This window comes from Entelurus aequoreus, linkage group LG07, assembly GCF_033978785.1.
Source record: "Entelurus aequoreus isolate RoL-2023_Sb linkage group LG07, RoL_Eaeq_v1.1, whole genome shotgun sequence".
NCBI lineage: Eukaryota > Metazoa > Chordata > Actinopteri > Syngnathiformes > Syngnathidae > Entelurus > Entelurus aequoreus.
This window is the reverse complement of record NC_084737.1, coordinates 65,863,238-65,888,025: the sequence shown is the minus strand read 5'-3', so window position 1 is coordinate 65,888,025 and position 24,788 is coordinate 65,863,238. Positions and strand designations below refer to the sequence as shown.

General features: G+C 39.7%; 1 protein-coding gene across 3 annotated transcripts in view; it reads right to left on the bottom strand.

The window, feature by feature from the left end:
• Positions 1-24,788, bottom strand: part of rerea (arginine-glutamic acid dipeptide (RE) repeats a) — a 312,621-nt gene that overhangs the window by 175,395 nt on the left and 112,438 nt on the right. The gene's annotated exons all lie outside the window — the stretch shown is intronic.

The window sequence follows — 24,788 nt, the reverse complement described above, 5'->3', positions numbered from 1 at the left end:
GAAGTGTCTGCCTTTGGCTTTCTCAAACAAGAGGTCCAATATGCCCTTTGACCTTTTCTTTCTGCTCACCATCATAGAGGCAGACACTCCATCCCTGTAAAAACATGCTCTTAGCTTATTTATGATGCCAGTAGCTCTGCTGGAGAGAAAGGCGGCCGTTGTGCTTCACTCAGCAAAACTGTCTGGATCACTTTACACAGCACTTCCCCGCTTCCATCTCCTCACTTGCTACTCAGCAGGACAAACCCGCGACTCAATAATGAGGAAGGAAATGCCTCCTAATTGACATCCATGAGAGGCTGAGCAGCTGGAATGGCGGACGAATGGACAGCGGTTTGGCTTGATTAAATTTTTGTGTCTTTAAAAAAAAAAAAAAAGACAAAGACAATCTCCGATGAGTCAGGTCTGATCAAATTAGTTTTTTTACACGAAGGCTATGTCTACACAAAGTCGTTTAGCCCCTTAAACGAATAATTATTTAGCTTAAGCCCCGTTTCTGCCACACTAACCTATCGTTTAAGGTTCCCGTCCTCGGACAATTTTTTACACGGGTAAGTGCGCCGTGTACTTCTTGAATCTCCGGCTGTTAGCTTTGTATGGACTCATTGATCGTTTACAAACTGAGTTCGGAGAGGAAGTGACGCCAGACAGACCGCGCCCCACACAGGAAGTGACGTCAGAAAGAACGAGCCACAGCCAGCTTCATAATAAAACGGTTTCGTAACGCGGAGCTAACCACTGGAAATATGAAGGCGAGTCATCCAGACATGCCCGTGTTTCTCCTTCCGTCTGTACAGACGCTTGTGGAAATCACACATGAATACCTTAAGAGAAAGCGATTGGAGCTATTTCAGATACAACACATCTCAGACAGCAAGATAACTTTCAAATGTCCAGGTCAGCTGTGATTCTACTTAGCGAAAAACTTTGTCCATTTGTCGAAGGAGAGACAACGAGAATGCGAGCTCCCGTGGATGTGATAAAAAAGGTAGCGTGTGCTTTGTATTACCTGGTCGTCGAGGGAAGACTACGGAAAACAGCGAATGCCTTTGGACAGGCAAAGCAGACTGTATCAGTTAGTGTCCGCAATGTATGTCGCGGACTCAACGTCTAGGTCCATAGTATTGAAAGTCACCAAAAACAAATGGACAATGAAGGTGAAGGCAAAAGAGTGAGGAGTGTCCTGACCAGATATCTAGATCCCGAGATTGATTGTTGTAAAATATTCTTTATCACATTGTTTACGTGTCTAATAAAGATTTGATCAATTTATGATGGCTGAGGTGTGGTTCACTACAATAGGGCCCCACAGCACACTGGATATTGTTCAGATAAGTTAAATTTAAGAACTTGCACACAAAGCAACACTGGATGTGACTGTGACGTGTGCATTTTCCGCGCATGCGTATTAGGTCGCGTTGCGCCGGCGGACAGAGGGGGGTTAGGTGGGATTTACCCTGGATAACCTTATCCGGTTTAGTGTAAACGGGGCCTTAGAGCTCCATTGATCTTGGCAATCATCTGTGCAGATGAGGCCTGAAGAAAACCCAGCTGGTAATCAAATAGCAGAGATTGTGTTTACCCACCTATTTCCTACACAGAGGAGAGAGAGATGTTAATGTGCACCACTCACTGGGCTGCTTGGAGGCCATGGGGACCTGAGAACTCCAGTAAAAGGAATAAGAGACACCGTGTGACCCAAAAGCGGAGGTACATGAAAGGTGGAAGTAATTGCTTTCACCAAAGCTATCGTGTAATGAGTAAACACGGTGAATGAAAACAGATTGCCGCTGTAACATTCAAGTCCCATTACACTAAATAACGACCCGGGCCAACGATCTGAAAGCAAGCATGATGAATCTGTACTTTAAACCGTGGTCACCCCTATGCAGCGAGCGGCGATGCAAACCTTCAAATCAATTTTTCATGAAAAGAAAAGTTGTGAGACGCAGAGCCCAGAGGGCAGGGAAGCATGTGGTATGAAACGGAGCAAAACTAAAGAAGTAAAGGGCAGAGCCGTGCAGCTGTTTCACCTCTGGTAATAGTTCAAGCAACATATGCCATAATAGGATCCTTGTTGTGCATTAACCTCAGTGATACACGCACACACAAGCAGAGGGCGTGCATTTCACGGAGGATTTAATGAGTGACTGCTCAATAACAGGCGAGAGTGCAGTTCTCGCTTTTCATCACTGCAGCAAGAGAAAAGAATGAGAACTATTCAGCAGCCTACAGGCACACCTCAAACACACACACACACTAATAACCTTGGGCAGTAGTATCTACTAAATGCTATGACTTGATGGAAATAGACGATCCATTTCTCAGCCCCACTGTGTAATAGCTCTATTTCAGCCCCCATGTTGCCATTAAATATTTATCCTAGCCGAGTGGCGGATCACACCCAGGTGAGAACCGTTTCAAAATCTAAATCAGGATGATGTCTTCCCCTCACGCCGCACCTCAGTGCATCACAACAAAGGTCTGTTTTTTAAAAAGGGATTATCTACAAGTGTTCCTTTAATCAGCACATGGCAGAACTGTAGCAATCCCTCAACAGCCTGGTCCCAGAGGAATACCTTTCTGCGAAGTCCTATCAGGAAGAGGATCTCCTTCAGCACCAGCACGCAGAGTGTGTTTGAGGATGAAAAGAGCGACTACTACTATCAACTACCGCTCCTCCTCCCTTGCTATGATGTCCTCGCCAATGATCTCAGAACAAACACCAACCATTTTGAAGGGGAGTTATGCTGTGCTTATCCTATTGGTTTCAATCCTCTTTGTTAGCTTTGTTATGCTAGCAAGATAAGCCTATATGCTGGGTGGTAGCAGAGCAAGTGGTGTTTTGCATGAGCGCCAAAGCAGACAGTCTGTGAGGTTGGGGGTTGGGGGATTGGGCTCCTTGTAGATCGCCAGCACACAGATGTCCGGTCTTGCCCCGGCAATGACTCAGACACTAACCTCTATGAACTATGTGTTTGCAAAGCGGACGGCTTATGAGCAGGTCTTAACTTGATCTTTAGTCTCATTAAAGTTGTTGCGTGTTTTGTAACGTAAGCATTACATAAAATTGTAGAAATTATCCAGATCAGGACCAAAGTCTAATCAGTTGTTCCTTATCACATTTCGGACATTTCCTGAAAGTGTCATAGAAAGCCGGCCATAACTTTAATTACTTTGCAAACTAACTAAATGACAAACCAACGGCAACGATTAAGTAATCTCCTGGTAGTGGTAAGAACAGGGATATATGATCTTTGCAAGCTAACAACAGACTTGATTAAACCACACCATTTTTTAAAAATAAAGTGGATTTTTTTTGTTTCGGGGTGGCGTGGCTCGGTTGGTAGAGCGGCCGTGCCAGCGACTTGAGGGTTTCAGGTTCGATCCCCGCTTCTGCCATCCTAGTCACTGCCGTTGTGTCCTTAGGCAAGATACTTCACCCACCTGCTCCCAGTGCCACCCACAGGGGTTTAAAAGTAACTTAGATAATGGGTTTCACTATGTAAAGCGCTTTGAGCCAATAGAGAAAAGCACTATATAAATATAATTCATCAGTCTGTATGTTTACATGCACTAAAGAACACCAAATTATTGCATGAACTGACTCAAAATGTGTTTTCCACAACACGTTAACATCTTAATTTGATCACATGACGTATCTTTGCTTTGATCTCATTCATTCAAAACAACCACTTGCAACATCGTTATTCATACTTTTTTTAGTGATGTAAGAATTAAACATACACATAACAATTCAGACATTGTTTTTGACATGAAAACCAGCAATTGAAAATATTTCACTGAATAGTTTGTATTTACAATAAATAGTTAAAAGTGTTCACCACAATGCCGATCTTTTTCTATGTCGCTGATGATCAACATAACAAAAATAATCAAAGAAGATGTCATTTTTAAACACAGGGGAGTCATATTATGCAAAGTGCCACTTTTATTCCTTTTGGCTCTTGTTTTTGTGACTTTGTGCCGAACATTTGAATTCAAACCATGGAGGTGTTATGGAAATTATAAAACAGTCTCTTGTTCCAAAGAAGCTGTTTGATAATTTGCCCTGACTTGTGACATTTACCAATATGTGACATCAGCTGATATCTCCATACACAATAGAGGTTTTCCTAGAGACTACTATGTTAGTCCGCCATTTTTGTTTTGTAAAGTGGCAGTTGTAGTCCAAACAAAAACATGTCCACGATGAGATCTCTGAGCTAAGATGATTGGTTTTTAGTTGGTTTTTAGTTGTATTAACCAGTACACGTCACAAAACCAACCTCAATTAAATAAGAATTGCCTACTTATGAACCTACTCGGGCATGGGACACTGTCACTGCAGTCGGACTGGAAGCATAGAGTTTGTCTGACAGACTTGGTCCGATGGGAAATATAGAGAAGGATTTACCCAAAATACATTTAATCGCCAAGACAGCCGCAACAATTTATGGCAACGGTGGATACAACGAAGCTGTAAGTCCACTAAGAGTAAATGTATGACAATTTGTGATGATACGTTATTAATGTAGCATTTATTCTTATTAATGCACACATCTTAAAAGTGCAATGTTAATGTTGATGATGTACATGAGAGTCAAAGAATGAGTTATCGCAGGTATAAAACATTTTGTGTATTTAAAATAGTTTCCCTAAAATATGCATTGAGGCTATAAAGTTTGTTTTATCCAATTAATCGATTATTTTTTAAAAACTAATCAATTACTAAAATAAGCGATATCTGCAGCCCTAACTGGTTTTTATTTGTTTCAGACATATTGAGGAACATCACAAATGCATTTGCGCAATTCACCTTTTCCCAGAAATGAGTAGGAAAAAGCAAAGCTTATTTTTTCCTACACCTTGTCTTGTCTACCCCCAGTCTTAGGAATGACTGAGAGTTTGCTCACCTCCTGCGTTTAAATGATTACATTTCTAATAGGAAAGAATGCAATATATAATAGACAATAGTGGGTTGTTTTTGTCCGTAATTGATACAACTATCAACACTAGAATAGAATAGAATAGAAAGTACTTTATTGATCCCTGGGGGCAATTCAGCACCACAGTTCGCTCACAATAAACAACATTTGGGGAATTTTGCAAAAGATCAGAGTAACTGAACTGCACCGCTTGGAGAAAACATTAATATATATCATCGAGACACAAATGTCCAGCTTGCCACCAAGCTGACCCCAAGAACTTTAAACAGAACTGCTGCTGAGTGGATCTTGAATTGTTCTTTCTCGGGCAGACACACACTTTTCAATGGGCAGTGCTTCTCTTGACTGGCTTTGCTTTGAAATTTATGAAACCAGAGCCATTCACTCTGCTACAGATTGCAAAACGTTACAAGTTATCTTGTGCGAGTGGCCCGACAACCATTTTCCGCTAAACTGATGAAGCGATTGGAAGAAATGTAAGGGTTAGACAAATACATTACCATGAAGTGAGGAGAGAAACAGTAAAAGCGTGTGGTGAACAGATGAGTGGCAGAGTATAAGCCAGACACAGCATCATTGTCTACTGTTTAGACTGCAGAGGTCATGCTCCAATAAGCACAATCAAACCATGTGAGCATCTGTTGTCTTTAACTCTCCCCCTTTCTTTGTTTTATGGCGCTCCGTCACAGTCAATGATTTACTCAAGCTCTCCATTTTTCCGGTTTGTGGTTTACATGTTTCAAATGCTTAGCAGGGCACAAGTCTGGGCAGAGCTTAGACATTTCCTTTCGATAGCTTATGTCGATCAACAGGAAACAGACGCGTGTGTCAGGATACTGGCTTTTAATCTTTTCACTTTTTGTTTACATATCTGAATTGTGCAGTCATCCTTTCGTTAGTCCAGCACCCCCGTTCTCCCCCCCAGAAGCCTTTCATTCCACTCAGCTTGGCAATCAACCCAATTAGACGATCCTGTGAATTAACGCTGGGCAACTGAAAGCACTCGCACTCACACATACACATCAAAAAAAGTCATTAGTCTGACTTTTTAGCATAAAAAAAAAACGCTGGATGATTTGCTGGTTCAGAGACATCAACCCCTGACATGCAGCCTAGGGCTGCTCTTAGTGTCTACCTCATTATTTTTGCAAGAACAAGGCCACCAATGGGCCCTGTAAGGTGATCTCATTATGTCATCACCAGGTCTAGCAAACAAAAAAATATATTTTATATGCTGCAGCTAAGCTTACATTGCCATAGTATTTGTCATTATAATTAGTAGTATTTAGGGATGCAAAATATTTTTATTTCAAGCCAATATGATACAGATAATTAGGGCTGCAGCTATCGATTGTTATAGTAATCGAGTAATTCTTTGATTAATTTGTTCGATTAATCTAGTAATCGGATAAAACACTCTTTACAGCCTCAATGAGTATTTTAGGGAAAAAAGTTGAAATAAACTAATGTTTTCCAATAGCCATAACATTCATTCTTTCTTTTTTTTTTTTATAAATGCACATCTTGATTGAAATTGCACTTTTAACAAATAATAGAAAATATATACAGTATATCGTCTGTTTGCCGCCACACATATCACAGCACCCACACACCACGCTCTATTACAATGGTCGTGCGGAAACTATGCTTGCATATTTTAAGTTAGAGGGCATTCAATGTGGTCCAAATTTAATAGTATTACTCATTACATCGAAGCAACAACATTTAAATCTAAATGATAAATAAATGATAAATGGGTTATACTTGTATAGCGCTTTTCTACCTTCAAGGTACTCTAAGCGCTTTGACAGTATTTCCACATTTACCCATTCACACACACATTCACACACTGATGGCGGGAGCTGCCATGCAAGGCGCTAACCAGCAGCCATCAGAGGCAAAGGGTGAAGTGTCTTGCCCAAGGACACAACGGACGTGACTAGGAAGGTAGAAGGTGGGAATTGAACCCCAGTAACCAGCAACCCTCCGATTGCTGGCAGAGCCACTCTACCAACTTCGCCACGCCGTCCCTATCTAAGCTTTTTTTCTAATCGAATTAATAAATTCCATTGATAAAATTGTTGCACGCTACTGTTTACCATCAACAAGTCAGGAAATCACAAATTTAAACCACTATGCCTGTAAATCGGGATCATTTTATTGTATTTTTTTAAATAAAAAGGAAAAAAAAAAAGTCTATATTACTCACGCTCGGGAATAACGCGATCAGGATTTTATGGACTCCAACGACCGCATTGTCTCAAACTGAGTGAATATTGTTGTTTATTATTATTTGTTATTATAATTTAGATTTAACTGCAGTTTGTGCACACCTTTCTTTGCAGCTAGCTTAGATGATGGGCCTCATTGTGGGATTTCAAGACAGTCAATACAATGCTAGAACTTCAGTTTGCTGATAAAGTTTGATGCGCTGAAGCACAATGTTTTCTTCCCTCTCCCCTCCTCACCGAATGTTTGAAGAACTAAATATGAATGTTTAAACTTAAAAATCATGGATGTGGATACTTGTCGCGATCTAAGAAGTATTTCAGTGACAATGGCATGCCTAAATTGGCCCTAGTGTGTGAATGTGAGTGTGAATGTTGTCTGTATCTCTGTGTTGGCCCTGCGATGAGATGGCGACTTGTCCAGGATGTACCCCGTCTACCGCCCGATTGTAGCTGAGATAGGCTCCAGCGCCCCCCGTTACCCCGAACGGAATAAGCGGTAAAAAATGGATGGATGGATGGCATGCCAAATTATTTCCTCTAAAACAGTGAAGACATGTACACGATCAATGCCATGTTTGTTTACAATAAGCTCAGGGGAAGATGACGACTAGTAGGAGTAAGGCTGCAGCTATCATTTATTTTAGTAATCAAATATTGATTTGTTTGTTTGGTTAATCGAGGAATCAGGTAAAACACACTTCATACCCTCAATGTGTATCTTAGGTAAAATAATGATTTGCTTGATTAATTTGTTTTAATAAATGCACATGAACATTGAAATTGCACTTTCAGAAAAATCCAAAGAAAAATAAACTGCTGTTTGCCACCACACAGATCACACCACCGCTCTCATGTGCCTTCTATTGCAGCGGCTTTGGGGAAAACACATTTTTCGAGTTTAAAGTTCTGGTCACTTAATGCGGGCCGGATATTAGCGATTTTCATTAGTTACACTCATTATGATATGTATTCCAAGCAACAAAATATAAATCAAAACTTCTAATCTAATTAATGGTAATGAGAAAAGGAACATTTGATTTGCTCACCCTAACCCACCGCAGTACAGGTCATCTCACCTCTGAGGAGTGTTTTTTTAAATATATTTATTTAAATCTTTTCTCTTATTTAAAGGCAGATGGCCGCCCTGAGGGGTCCTCCTTTTATTTACTACTTGCTCCTGTAGAGCTCTTTTTTTATTTAGAGAGTGTTAACCTAAACCTACTCAATGTGAAAAGTGCCCTTAGATATATTTATTGTGAACTGGCTCCAAATGAATCCAATTAAATGGCTTGCTCTTCCTCAAACACAGGGAAATAAAGAGACTCCACAAATCTCACTTTGCTAAGCTGGGGAAGAAAAAAAGATTTCACTGGAGTATAATCCTCCCACGCAGTCGCAGAATGTTGGATTTTTGCCGGATATGAGCTGACAAGTGCAAATGATTCAACGAGCTCGACAAAGCCATTCATTCCCGCATAGAGAGAGGTCTTCCAGATGTGATAGCGCTTTATCCCTGAACAGAATAGAGGCCGCCGTAGTGTTTTCCAATTTATGTTGCCAGGGTGACAAATGGAAAGCGAAATCGCCCGCTCACCTAATCAAATGAATGAGTGACAACAAGTCAATATTTTCTCATTGTGCAGGCAAGCAATACATCTGCGTGGTAACGGGCGCTGTTGTGAGAGTGTGTCAGGGCTCAGGCAACGCTGCACTCACAGCATTATGCGGATAATGTGCCAATAAAGACATAGTATCAAGAGAACCTTCACGAGGAGCAGGTGAAATTACTAGCCCAGTAGACACGGTGCAGACTGTGCACTTCATACAAACACACTCCATCCTGGAATGGCTACCAGGCAGCAGAGACAAAACTGTAATTGGACATTGATCTGTTGACGTCTAAGCATGAATAAGTCATCCTGAAAGGAGCAGGAGAACATGTGGACCTTTTTTAGTGGAAATGGAACAAATGACATCTATAAATACAAGAGTGTGTGTGTGTGTGTGTGTGTGTGTGTGTGTGTGTGTGTGTGTGTGTGTGTGTGTGTGTGTGTGTGTGTTCTTGTAATGCTACCCTTCTTGAGACATCAACAAGGAAAAGTAGCTTCCATATGAGTACCGGTGAACAAGTTAGGACCGAAATCATGGTCCCAATACGGGAAGCCATTGCATCTAATAGATAATGTCTCATTTGCACCCTTGGTGGTGAAATCTATCAAAATTAGGGTAGTCCCATAAAAGGAGGGATTTTTCAAATTGACTGTGTGTGGGTTTTAAAAGTGCTCCCTCTCTGGTCAACTAATGAAATACCAAGTGTGTGTAAAAATGTGAAGTGCTCCCCCTCTGGCCAACATATGTAATAACAACTGTGTGTCAGAAATTGAAATGCGCCCCCTTTGATCAAAATTAATTTAAAAAAATATATATATACGTATATAGAGACATATATATACATATATAACTTGAAGAAAAATTATGAAGATTAAAAAACAATTACAAACAAATTTTTTTTTTTTAAAAACATTTTTTTTTACAAAAAGCTTACCTTTTTTATATGTGCATAGTATGTATACATTATTACTGTTGTAAATACACATCTTTATATATCTAGAGAGGGAGGCCCTAAAGAGGTAGGCATTTTTTGGAGGTCTCAAAAAGGTAACAAATACAGGGATGCGTGCGTGTGTGTGTCTGTGTGCATGCATGTGTGCGTGTGCGTGCTCTTGTATGTGTATCTTTCTTGAGACACCGACAATGATAAGTACCTTACATATTAGGACCAGAGAACGAAGTCATGGTCCCAATACAGAAAAACATCGCATCTAGTAGAGAATGTCAAAATCAAAATTATGGTGGTCCCAAAAGTTAAAGTTAAAAGTACCACTGATAGTCAAAAAGGAGTGATTTTTCAAATTGACTGTGTGTTGGTTTTAAAAGTGCTCCCCCTCTGGTCAACATATGAAATAACAACTGTGTGTAACAATTTGAAGTGCTCCCCCTCTGGCCAAAATATGTAATAACAAGTGTGTGTAATAAATTGAAATGCAACTCCTTTAGCCAAAATTTATAAAAAAATTTAAATAAATATGTATGTAGGGACATACTTTAATAACGAAGTAAATAATGAAGATTAAAAACCAATTACAAACAAAAATAAAAAACAAATAAAATGAACTAAAAGCTTACCTTTTTTATATTTGCATAGTATGTATATATCATTAATGTTCCATCCATCCATCCATTTTCTACCGCTTGTCCCTTTTGGGGTCGCGGGGGGGTGCTGGAGCCTATCTCAGTTGTATTCGGGCGGAAGGCGGGGTACACCCTGGACAAGTCGACAACATTCACACTCACACACTAGGGCCAATTTAGTGTTGCCAATCAACCTATCCCCAGGTGCATGTTTTTGGCGGTGGGAGGAAGCCGGAGTACCCGGAGGGAACCCACGCAGTCACGGGGAGAACATGCAAACTCCACACAGAAGGATCCCGAGCCCGGGATTGAACTCAGGACTACTTAGGACCTTGGTATTGTGAGGCACATGCTCTAACCCCTGTGCCATCATCAATCTTGTAAATACAAATCTGTATATATCTAGAAAGGGTGGTCCTAAAGAGGTGGGCATTTTTCAGAGGTCTCAAGAAGGTAACAAATACAAGAATGTGTGTGTGTGTGTGTGTGTGTGTGTGTGTGTGTGTGTGTGTGTGTGTGTGTGTGTGTGTGTGTGTGTGTGTGTGTGTGTGTGTGTGTGTGCGTGCGTGTGTGTGTGTGTGTGTGGTCTGACAGACTATATCCCTTTTGTTTTAAATCCTAAGAGATTACTTGTCATTTAGAAAATACATATTTCGAAGAAAACAGCAATTTACCGTACTTGTTTCTGATGACCTCATTGGCAAAAAAAAATCCCAGCCCTGTTTCCCATAAGAGAAAAATTTAACAACATAATTTCTACCAGCCTGCTTAAACACAAGTAAGATCAATGGCTAAATGTATCAGCAAATATTACCATTCGCCGCCTGCCTAGTAATCATTAAGGAATGGCACCGATGCATTATTCATTGGCTAATGTATAATTCAGAGTTAACAGCAGATTCTATGCATAAATAAAGCGGTGATACATTTAAAAGCATTAAATGTTTACTCGTTAAAATAGGATATGAATCCACAGCGTGGCCCTTTCCTCGCTGCAGTTACTTGATGATCATATTCTGGAACAATTCTTTAGAAAGCAGGCATAGAAGGCGGACGCTGGAAAGCGGAGAGTGTTGATAGGAAAAACATGTTTGTTGGACAAAGTCCCACAGGGTGAGTATATGCTTCTTAGTGGGATTAAATTGCAGACAATTGGGAGGGGTGCATAAAACCACACATTAAAGTCTTAACGATGGATGCTTTAGTGGTTGAAAATTAATGTACTGTCTCTTTATCTCTCGTGATGCAAAGTAAAGCTCCATTGTTGACGCTTCGGAGCTGGCGTCTGATGGGATGTCAATAAGGAGGCTCCATATGACTGCGTCCTGAGCAGGTAGCCCTGTGGGGACCACCATTGCACTTTATGGCCATGCGCCGGCTTTAACAAAGCCAGATGCCCCCCTCCTCCCCTCCCCCCATCCACAGTCACTTAACATGTGTGAAAGTGCCAACCGATGAGCTGAGCTGTTTCAAGGATGCGTGCACACAGAAAGGAAGGGAAGACGGCAGCTTTTTTAATTATGACAATTTTGCAATCGTTCTTGGCTCCTGGGCTTTATGTTAATAAACCATTTCGGCCCTTCCACTGTGTGCACAACAAATTAGATGGAATGTTTTATGTACAAATCAAAGCCCTTTGCCACTTCTACACTGCGCTGGAATTCAACAGTCACTCAGCAGAAGGTACGGCCTCCTTAGCAACCTTTCATGTGTGCTGTATCAAATGTGTGCCTAGTATGGACTTAATGGCTCTCTGGTGCAACATTATCTACAAGGAGGTACACGGCTGGCTCCATTATTTAGGTTTATACTACTCTGACATTACCGTTTTACTATGGCATACAGACAGTGAACACTTTACTGCAATATCATGTCCTCTACTATCGTATTTAAAAACATTTGGGTTTTACAATCCAGTAGATCGCCCAATAACCCTCCCCTATAGCATAGCTCGGTTGGTAGAGTGGCCGCGCCAGCAACTTGAGGGTTCCATGTTCGATTCCCGCTTCCGCCATCCTAGTCACTACCGTTGTGTCCTTGGGCAAGACACTTTACCCACCTGCTCCCAGTGCCATCCACACTGGTTTAAATGTAACTGAGATATTGGGTTTCACTATGTAAAAGCGCTTTGAGTCACTAGAGAAAAGCACAATATAAATATAATTCACTTCACTTCACTTAGTTCCCGTGATTGGCCACATTGCTTATAGTTAGGTCAGTGGTTCTTAACCTGGGTTCGATCGAACCCTAGGGGTTCGGCAAAGCCTCCGCCGCGGAGGTCAAGACACACCCGACTCATCGTGTAAATAAAAACTTCTCCCTGTCGGTGTATTATGGATACCCCCAAACAATGTTCCCTCTAATTTTCCATATGTGTGAGCAAACGCAAAAACTCCTTGAGCATTCGGTGGAGCACATGTGAGCGACGTCAGACGTGCACATGCACTGTGGTCACACCTGCAGCACACCTGTCAAAAACCTGACTAAATAACAAGTTCAATGTTTTATTATTGTAATCAAATGACAGTAGTCATTTCCATGAGATTATTTTGTAATATAAGTGTTTTGGCCCACTTACAATGACTACAACATATTGTTTTTCATGAGCTGTGTAATAGTATTATATGTCTGGGTGGGGGTCCTACTTTGGAAATAATGCGTACCCCTTTCAAATATCGCATTTAGTTCTCACCAAATCATTCACATGTTGCACATTGAGATGTAAACATGGGATCATGTCTACATTCCTGTAACTTTCCGTTTGTAAAAATATATCTTTAATAGTATTTCTTTAATATAATAACATCATTTTATGATTACGGTTCGGTGAATGCACATATGAAACTGGTGGGGTTCGGTACCTCCAACAAGGTTAAGAACTACTGGTTGTTTTTTGCAACTGCATTAAAATGCTTAAAATTCAGCAATAAACTCAAATGATTGCCACTCCCACCAATCAGATTTCTGATGCATCTTAACATTTTTAATAATAACGCTCAGATTATATTAGGGAATTATTTTGTTCTTTAGGGTAAACCGTAGTTCTATTTTGTCCATAACTTTTGAATGCCTTTTTCATGCTTATTGCTAATATTTTCATTTCAAATACTTTCCAATACCAATGATACACTGGGAAATAATTTTAGTAGCTGAAGGACGAAAAAGTCCTCAGGGAATCAGAGTAAGTAAGTAAGTAAATGTTATTTATAAAGCGCTTTACAGCGCTGTACAAAACATAGGTAAAGTAAAACAAAAATTCAATTTAAAACAACAGGGGCAACATCATAAAAAGGATACAAACTGGATTAAAAATGATAGTTAAAGGGTGCATTGACTAAAAGCTTTACTAAAAAGAGAAGTTTTCAAATGTTTCTTAAAAGTTTCAACACAGTCAAGATCACAAGCGTATATAAAACATTATAAATTCATATTTGTTTTGCTCAAGTATCTTAATGATCTTACTTCCTAAATAAATGTCATGTGTTTTTACATTTCACACCATTGGGAGCAATCCATTCTACCTCTAAATCACTCTATAAATGCATCCAAAAACCGCCAACAATACTTCATTTATGTTCTGTAAACGGTACAATAACCCAGCTGTAGCGACATTGGTGTTGTACGAGCATGCACTGAAGTACTGTTTTTCTACCCTTGTAACACATCGCTTTGCGGCGGCATGCTATATCCGCTTTTGAGTTTGTAATGCACAACATAATGCGATAGGAAACCAATCTGTACTCTGAAAAACATGAACAATCATATTACAGTATCTCTAAAGTATCAGCCCGCATTTCATGTTTTGTTTGTACACCTCTAGCTCGACAGTGTATGTACTGTAGCTGTACAAACAGGCATGACGTGCTGCGTGTATCATGATTAATATTGAAGTGAATCACTTGTTGGACATTTGTCCGTTTGGTCGAGCTGGTTGGGGAACTTTTTTCATTTGATTTTGGATAAGCACTTCATTTCTGTCAGCTCAGCTTGGCTCCAAGCGCCACATTAACACCGTCAAGCCACGTCGGCCCTGACACTCTCAATTTCCGTTTGCGTCCACCTTTCACCCTCTCTTTGTGCTCGCTAAGCTTTTACAATCATTCTCCGTATATTCAGCTTAAAAAAGGTAAGGTTGTAAATTCTAATTTGTCCAAAAATAGTCATCTTCGTCTATTACGAAGTCTGCCATGATTGAGACACACACGTGTTTGTTATCGGAAGGAGGAACACACATTTGTTGCCGGAAGTCAGAAGTGCATTACTATGGGGACTAAAAAAATGCGCAGAGGAAATAAAGTAATGCTTAAAATCACCAAAATGCAGTAAATATTGTACATATTACATATCGTTATGAACGTGTCGGTTACTACATTATATATGTACTTATAGTGTGTATAAAAAACATTGATGTAGGGTTTTAAGGTTGTTTTTTAAGGCTTTGAAGGCTACAACGGTGACTCGTATTGGCCGCATTTTTGTCCTCCATCCATCCATTTTCTACCGCTTGTCCCTTACGGGGTCACGGGGGGTGCTGGAGCCTATCTTAACTGCATTCGGGCGGAAGGCGGGGTACACCCTGGACAAGTCGCCCCCTCATCGCAGGGCCAACACCTCGAAATCCTTTTTTTTTTAAAGACATTTGTGTTCTTGTCTCTCATAATGATTCTGAGTGATAGGCAAAATGTCCCCTTTAATATAACACATACACAATATGTTTTTTTTTTTTTCATAATTTGATTGACAAACTTGAATATTTTGTGTCTTCACAATCCGGGAGATTTTTATTTCTGGCATAATGTTGGAGGACGAGTGCAAGCGTTGGCAGCTTTGAAACAGTAATGTTGTTGTTTGAAAATGTTTGTTACCAGGCTCTAAAAGGCAGTTGTCATGTAAACACGGACAGCGCCGTTTCCAGTTAATAGTCTTTACACAACCATATGTCTGCCTTTGTGCAGGGGGATGGAAAGAACGGCAAGAATGGTATGGAAGCCATGGCTTATCATTGATTTTCTGCCTTTTTTTTTTTACGATGGAAGCAGTTCTGGCAAAGCTTCCATTGTTGAGGTCAAAAAGTAGGAGAGTGAATGTGTACAACCAAACATGCGGTAGTAATTAACAAACTAATCAGTATCTTACAAATCTTGTTTTTTCTCCTCGGAGAGTCAAACATCTGTTTTCATTCATACATCATAATAAATGGGTCATTCCTTTGTAATTGCGATGGAGTGGAGTCATTCAGCCTATTAGCGAAATGGAAAGATATGCAGACCCCAGCAGACTTGGCCATTCCAAGGAAGAAAAAGAGAGGCATGCCAACATTGCATCATTTACAGCTCGGTTTCCTCTGATCTATCATGGATTACGTCAGTTTGGGTTATAATAATAAAAAAAAAAACAACAACAACAGCGACAGCCTCGACACGTTGTTTCGTTTCTAGCAGCCAGCAGCTGCCATCGTGCTGTCACAGAAAAGGGGGGGGGGGGGGTCTGGAGACACAGCGAGGCACAATCCCCTGCGAGGGCCATTGTGCAGGCACATTAAATAATATTTTTCCAGTGCTCTGTCAAACATTCATCTGCCTCCAAGCAGCTGGACAGCCTGTGCAACCTGCTTCGATGAAACACGTCTCTCTGTAGAGCCAGTGCTCGGGAAACAGCCTCTTTGATACAGATGTCAGATTCCTCACAGGTGACACTCACTGCTGTTCCTGTGCAGGTGTGACTCACACGGATACCTCACCTACCTTTACTCTTTTTTTTCCCTTTTTTTTTTTTTAAACATGAACAGCCACTGCAGACAAGAGGATTTAGTCTAGGACCTAAGGCCCCGTTTACACTAAACCAGATAAGGTTATCCAGGGTAAATCCCACCTAACCTTATCTGTGTCCACACCCAACAATGCCACCGTTTAAGACCCCCGCCTCCCGGCGAAACGCGACCTAATACGCATGCGCGGAAAATGGGCACATCATAGTCATCTCCAGTGTTGCTTTGTGTGCAAGTTCTTAAATTTAACTTATCTGAACAATATCCAGTGTTGTGGTATTTCAATTAACTGGAATTCAGTGTGCTGTGGGGCCCTATTGTAGTAAATCACACCTGAGCCATCATAAATGTATCAAATCTTTATTAGACACGTAAACAATGTGATAAAGAACATGTTACATCAATCAAACTAGGGATCTAGATATCTGGTCAGGACACTCCTCACTCTTTTGCCTTTACCTTCATTGTCCATTCATTTTTGGTGACTTTATATACTCTGGACCTAGACATTGAGTCCACGACATACATGGCGGACACTAACTGATACAGTCTGCTTTGCCAGTCCTAAAACATTCGCTGTTTTCCGTAGTTAGTCTTTCCTCGACGGTCAGGTAATATAAAGCATGCACTACCTTTTTTAACACATCCACGGGAGCCCGCATTCTCGTTGTCTCTCCTTCGACAAATGGACAAAGTTTTTCGGTAAGTAAAATCACAGCTGACCTGGACATTGGAAAGTTCTCTTGTCGTCTGTGATGTGTGGTATCCCAAATAGCTGCAATCGCTTTCTCTTAAGGTATTCATGTGTGATTTCCACAAGCGTTTGTACTGACGGAAGGAGATACACGGCATGTCTGGATGACTCGCCTTCATATTTCCAGTGGTTAGCTCCGACTTAAGAAACCGCTTTATTATGAAGCTGGCTGTGGTGCGTTCTTTCTGACGTCACTTCCTGTGTGGGGCGCATTCTTTCTGGCGTCACTTCCTCTCCGGACTCAGTTTGTAAAGGATCAATGAGTCCATACAAAGCTAAGAGCCGGAGACTCAAGAAATATGCGGCACACTTACCCGTGTAAAAATTATCCGAGGAGGGGGACCTTAAACGCTGGTTTAGTGTGGCTGAAACAGGGCTTAGGCTAAATAATTATTCATTTAAGGGGTTAAACGACTTATTGTAGACATGGCCTAAGTGCACACAAAGTGCTGCAAACAGCATTTCAAATAGATGACATCAGAAGGTAAACGGTCAAATCTAGACAAAGCAGCCTCACTATGAAACACCTTTGAGTATTCAGCACACATTCACTTGCACAACTCCATTAACAGGGCTGTGCACCATCACATAGTGACACTAAATAGATAGCATAACCTCAAGCGGAGCCAGGAAGGAGCAGAGTCAAACTGCTGCATTTTGAAAAAATGAACCCGGTCACACTATTACCACACCACGAAAAAAGTTGAACTCTCCTTTAAACATTGCATTTACTCAAAGAGACTTCAATAGACGGTCCAATAAATTAGGAATTGGTGCTTGTGTCACCTCGAGCTAGCAAAAGAAGAGTGAGTAATCCTTCGCTTTAAATTACAAAGGGTTTGGCTTTGAATATTACAGCTTTTAAAGCTACCTCTGACAGTTATTAGTTTAAAAAAAAAGTGGATCAGCATAAATGTTGATGTGGAAATGTAGCGTAAAATGCTTTTCACATGTTTCTTCCCGACTAAGCATGGAGTGTTGTGAGCTGTGCAAACACAAGCATTAAAAAAAAGGAACACCTATCCTCAATCAATAAACACCACCCATGAAAGTGACCTGAGAACAGAGATTATATTCACCACATTCACAGACACAGTCCAGACAAAATATAGTCACAAATATTGTTAGACCAATTGTCTAGCATCAAAGTTAAGGATAAAACATCTTACACTGATGAATGAATTAGGGGGTGGACAGAAAATCAATACACAGACGACATTATATCATCTTTATAAAAAAAAACAACAACATACGTATCAAATGTTGGAATTTTAAAGGGAATATTATTGTTAGCCTAATATTGTGGGTTATAGTTAGTGGTTGACATTTGCCTAAATTTTAAGAAATTCCAATTGTCACTAAATATTTTTTTAATGGATGAAATAATCTTATTCTGAATGATCTGGACTGAATATTAATCGATTAGTTTAGTAATCAAGTAATATATCGATTAGTTTGTTTGATTAATCAAGTAATCAGATAAACCACACTTAGTTGCCTCAATGTGTATTTTCAAAAAAATTGTTGAAATAAACAAAAAAACTTTTCTCTCTGTGCGCTCTATTGCAGCGGCCGTGCGGAAACTACTGTATGTCCGCGTAATGAAAGTTCCAGGCATTCAATGTGGACGGATTTCATCAATTTGTATTAGTGACATTCATTAAACTATTGACAACGCAACAAAATATAAATCACAGCTTTTTTCTAATCAAATTAATTTGATTAGTTGTTACAGCACTAACTGAGAAGAATGTGTCATATAGGGCTACAACTATTGATTATTTTAATAATCAAGCTTTTTAGACTTAGACTAACTTTATTGATCCACAAGGGAAATTGTTCCACACAGTAGCTCAGTTACAAAGGATGGAAAGGGTAAGGATGGAAAGGATAATGCAGGTATAAAGTAGACCAAAAATGTACTATAGTCGTAATATAAAATAACATATGCAATATTTACATAGTATATATACAATATATAACAAATTCCAATTACCATGTACAATATTACAGTATATGTAAAAGCTGCAGCAAAAATAAAAAGGTTAGCATAAAATAGAGAGTAGATCCAGCAGAAAATATACATTATAAACAAATAGAGGTAGCTAACATAGAAGCGGTTCTTCTTGCCATCACCTTTATTCTTTTTGTCTGATAAATGCACATCATCAACATGCACTTTTAACATGTGAGCATCAACATTTGTTTTAAACTATCTGCTTTTTAATCCCACACAGATCACGGCACCCACATACTGCCGTTCTAATGTCCGCGCTAATGCAGCAGCCGTGCGGAAACTATGTCAGCATATTTAAAGTTCCAGGCGCAGAGGATTTTATGATTTTAAATATTTGTTAAAAATGTAATCAAAGCAACAGAATATAAATCTGAGATTGTTAATTCAATTAATTGTTGCAGCTCTAATTGAGAAGAATGTGTCATAGCGTGAATGTACTGTATGTAGCTCAAACTGTTAAAAAATGACTCAACAGCCCCCCTACTGATGGCAAAAATGATTGCACTCCAATTGTTAACAATTACTATCCCTCGTTCAAAAAGTGCGTAACTACAATTAGTGGCATTAGTGATAATATATTAAATGATAAATAAATGATAAATGGGTTATACTTGTATAGCGCTTTTCTACCTTCAAGGTACTCAAAGCGCTTTGACAGTATTTCCACATTCACACACACATTCACACACTGATGGCGGGAGCTGCCATGCAAGGCGCTAACCAGCAGCCATCAGAGGCAAAGGGTGAAGTGTCTTGCCCAAGGACACAACGGACGTGACTAGGAAGGTAGAAGGTGGGAATTGAACCCCAGTAACCAGCAACCCTCCGATTGCTGGCACAGCCACTCTACCAACTTCGCCACGCCGTCCCGATGTCAAGAAAATCTGATGCATCCATATTGAAGGCGACACAAGCCAGCCTCAACTCAAATGTTTAACCAGAAGTGCGCCTGGTGTTTATACAATGCCACACAGCTACATTCCTCTATGACTTTTATAACACAGACTGCCTTTCACTAGTCCCGCCATTTTATTTTTTTTAAACATTCCAATAATAACATGTTATTATCCACGAGCGAGCCTTGTGGGCTACATTAGCTCATGCGGCATCTCCCAACTCCGGTGGATTAATCACATCTGAATCATTAAACTAGAGGTCACTTCTCGAGGAATAAGGGGGATGGGCGGCGGGCACAGGAAGAAGGCATGTTGGGAGATTAGATCCTCATAATTAGCAATGCAACATCGGAGTAATAGATGGGTGAAACACTCAGGAGTAGAGGTGAAAGGGGGGAAATTGTTTTTATAATGGCAAAGATTGGAGGCAAATCACAGTCCACCCTGTTTGAATATTTCTTTTGTGCTTATAGGACTTGTGACTGCTGTCACATGCATACTTACTATGACCAATTATGCAATTTATTCCCATCCTAGACTGGAACACATTAGATAAACCGCCTCTCAGACAAATTATTTACTCTGCTTTCAAATCCTCGACTGCCCCCCTTAACACACACACACACATCCCACCAACTAAGCAGCCCCCTTGCTCTATACAGCAACAGGCTACTCCCTCCCTTCTTTTCACCCCCACAGTGAGAGCTGCTTGTGCTTGGGCCAGAGTTCATAGCCTCTGGGGTGCTGAAGGGGGAAGTCAAGTTAATCTGGTGGTCCTTCAACAGTTTTCAGCCGGTACACCAAACAAAGCCCCCCCCCCTCGCCATCATCATTGCCTCAAAAAAACACTCCGCTACTTTTCCATTATTACACACTAATAATAGACAATGACGTGAAAGTAGAGTAAACCGCACTCACTAACGCATGACTTCAAACAAAAATGCCGTGTTTGTTTACTTGTGTGTTAAACAAAGCTTTGTCTGCTTTTACAGCCCCGCAGTTCACACTGAGACAAGTTTTACACAGTGGTGGAAATGAATTAATTACATTTACTTTATTGGAGTAGACTGGTACAGATAACAACAAGTGACATATACCCCCAAAAAACTAGTTATTTTATTTTGTGTACAGCTCTGGTAATGGGTACATTCGCACCCACCTGCACAAATGTACTTCAAAATGTAACAATCAAAATAAATATCACTTTTTTTGTTTGTTTACTAGGGCATGCATATATAATATGCATTAGTTTGACCATTTAAAATCAACGATAATAAAAAGGAGATGCTTGGAAATAGCATAAAAATGCCCCAAAAACTTGGAAAAACGCAATTCATAGCGTTACTTTTTGGTGTAACCATCATGAGCGTTCTGTTCAGGTATATTTCTTTTATATTTTGATAAAACATTATATTTATGTATTACAAAATTTAAATAGGTATTGATCAATCTTTAAGCTGTGTGTATTTGATTTCAGTTTGCTTTTGACATCTTATTTAGAATTGTAGTTGAAACTTTTACAACCGCTCATGATGGCGTAACCAAACTAGATTTCATTTAATGATCTTATTTTGAATATTTATTCCCTTTTTTACATTTAGTATATTTAAATATTAATTTATAAACATCGAGCACATTTCAAATAGCAATAAAATGCAATTGCCTTCATCTTATAGGGCAGGGGTCGGCAACCCGCGGCTCTAGAGCCGCATGCGGCTCTTTAGCGCCGCCCTAGTGGCTCTCTGGAGCTTTTCAAAAATGTATGAAAAATGGAAAAAGATGAGGGGAAAAAATATATTTTTTGTTTTAATATGGTTTCTGTAGGAGGACAAACGTCGCACAAACCTCCCTAATTGTTATAAAGCACACTGTTTATATTAAACATGCCTCACTGATTCGAGTATTTGGCGAGCGCCGTTTTGTCCGACTAATTTTGGCGGTCCTTGAACTCACCGCAGTTTGTTTAAATGTATAACTTTCTCCGACTTTCTAGGACGTGTTTTATGCCACTTCTTTTTCTGTCCACCACACTGTTAACGTTGTGCGTGAAGGCACAAAGGTGAGTTTTGTTGATGTTATTGACTTGTGTGGAGTGCTATTCAGACATATTTGGTCACTGCATTAATGCTAGCTAATCGATGCTAACATGCTATTTAGGCTAGCTATTTGTACATATTGCATCATTATGCATCATTTGTAGCTATATTTGAGGTCATTTGGTTTCCTTTAAGTCATCTTAATTCAATTTATATCTCATGACACACTATCTGTATGTAATATGGCTTTTAATTTTTTGCGGCTCCAGACAGATTTGTTTTTGTATTTTTGGTCCAATATGGCTCTTTCAACATTTTGGGTTGCCGACCCCTGTTATAGGGTAATGTTTAGTTACACCAAGTCATGAGTGTAACACTAAGCTTCATCACTTTGACTTGCAATATCTCTAATTCTGGTGGTGTTTTTAGCTTTTTTATTTTTGTAACATGTACTATACATATAATACAATAAAGTCCCATGTAGCCGAGATAGGCTCCAGCGCCCCCCGCGACCCCGAAGGGAATAAGCGGTAGAAAATGGATGGATGGATGGATAAAATTATGTTTCTAGCAATACTTTAATTTTGCCTTTGAAAGTAACACTCCAATGTCCATTAGTGGAGCTGTACACGTTTACTTTATTACACTAATGTCAAAAAATAAAAACACTAATGTCAAAAAATAAAAAACATGAGTAAAACAATAAATATACCGCTGTAAGCAGTAATGAACGATGACTAGTACAACCACCTGGCTGTAAAGTAATCAAGATGGATATGTTTTCATTATTGCACTTTAATTGTTGCCTGGTTTATATGCACATGTTCCTTCCACGCAGTCCACAGGGGCATATTTCAAATCAGTTACTTTTTTTTTTTTACTTATTTTTACACCTGCACTTTTCCTTCAGCAACATAACTGCACTTTTATCTAAGTAGTACAATACTTTAGTACTCCTTCCAACAACTGTATGCCTGTACAACAAAAATATTTAGCAAATCACTGTTTTGAAAAGCACATCATTTCAGAAAAGTAACAGTATTTTTACTAGAGTATAACATTTTAGTCCCCTGTATGCAAACCACTAAAAACATTCTCGATTCTGGCGTGTGTCATGCATGTATGGAAAAATTTAAAATAAAGAATCACTGAATTTAGTATATCAGCATAGAAGAAAATTATGTATTACAGAATTTAAGCAAATAACTGAAAACAGTAATTTATGCTGAGGTAATTAGTTTATTTGATTGAACAAGGTATTATGTATTACATACAGGGAGTTCTTTGTTTACGACGTATTCTGTAGGACCACTTCCATAAAATACTTAAAAACTTACTGCAACTAATTATTATTTTAATAGTGACTAGTCATGCATTTTTTTTGTTTTGCAGTCATCTTGTTGTTATGACAGAATATACATTCAATGACAGCTAACGCTAACAATCCAAATTGCTATTATTAGCCAACAACACCCAAAACTAAATATGCGAGCATCGGTTACGTAGATACGTAGTTACCTCATTATGTCCTTGAAGCCGTAAGAAGGCAGATATACTGTGTAAAATGTATTGGAAAGTTAGCGCCCTCTAAGTAGGGCTAGGCGATATGGACGAAAACGTATATCTCGATATATTTTGACCTAAACTTGATATTCGATATATTTTCCGGTGGAAGTATACATATAAAGATATTCATTTTTTAACGAGATTCACTGAAATTTAACTGAATGACAACTGTACTGTAAACAGTCAGTGGCACTTTTATTAACCCAGTTAATCAAGATGGGTATTAAGTAGCATAAAATTACATATCATAAATAAAATGACCCCCTCCGTCTGCCGGCGCAACGCGACCTAATACGCATGCGCGGAAAGTGCGCATGTAATAGTCACCTCCAGTGTTGCTTTGTGTGCAAGTTCTTAAATTGAACTTATCTGAACAATGTCCAGTGTTGTGGTATTTCAATTAACTGGAATCCAGTGTGCTGTGGGGCCCTATTCTTGTGAATCACACCTGAACCATCATAAAATAATCAAATCGTTATTACACACGTAAACAATGTGATAAAGGAAATTGTACATCAATCAAACTAGGGATCTAGATATCTGGTCAGGACACTCCTCACTCTTTTGCCTGCATCTTCATTGTCCATTCCTTTTTGGTGACTTTATATACTCTGGACCTAGACGTTGAGTCCGCGACATACATGGCGGACAATAACTGATACAGTCTGCTTTGCCAGTCCAAATGCATTCGCCGTTTTCCGTAGTCTTCCCTCGTCGGCCAGGTAATACAAAGCACGCGCTACCTTTTTTATCACATCCACGGGAGCTTGCATTCTCGTTGACTCTCCTTCGACAAATGGACAAAGTTTTTCGCTAAGTAGAATCACAGGCTGTGGCGCGTTCTTTCTGGCGTCACTTCCTCTCCGAACTCAGTCTGTAAACGATCAATGAGTCCATACAAAGCTAAGAGCTGGAGATTCAAGAAATACACGGTGTAAAAAATTGTCCGTGGAGGGGGACCTTAAACGATGGTTTAGTGTGGCTGAAACGGGGCTTAGGCTAAATAATTATTCGTTTATTTGTAGACATAGCCTTAGAACCTCATGTATTGTTATGTTTTTGTCCATGTTTACTGCTGTATTTATTAATGTCAGTACTGAATAAACCATCTACTAAGTACTATTCTTTATTATGTTATACAGTAACAAACCATCAGTTAGACAGGGGTATGGGATGAAATAAACTATGCTTCTTCCTACGTGTTGAGTTGTGCTTAGCATGTCATGTAACTTGGTTGAGCATGTTTGAAAGCAACCAAATCATTGGTGTGACAACAATGCAGCCAACTTTACCACCTGAGGACACATGAACATTTCAAATAGCACCTGGCTTTAGTCATCAGATATCTTTCATTCCACGCAGCACCTCCTCCTCCTCCTG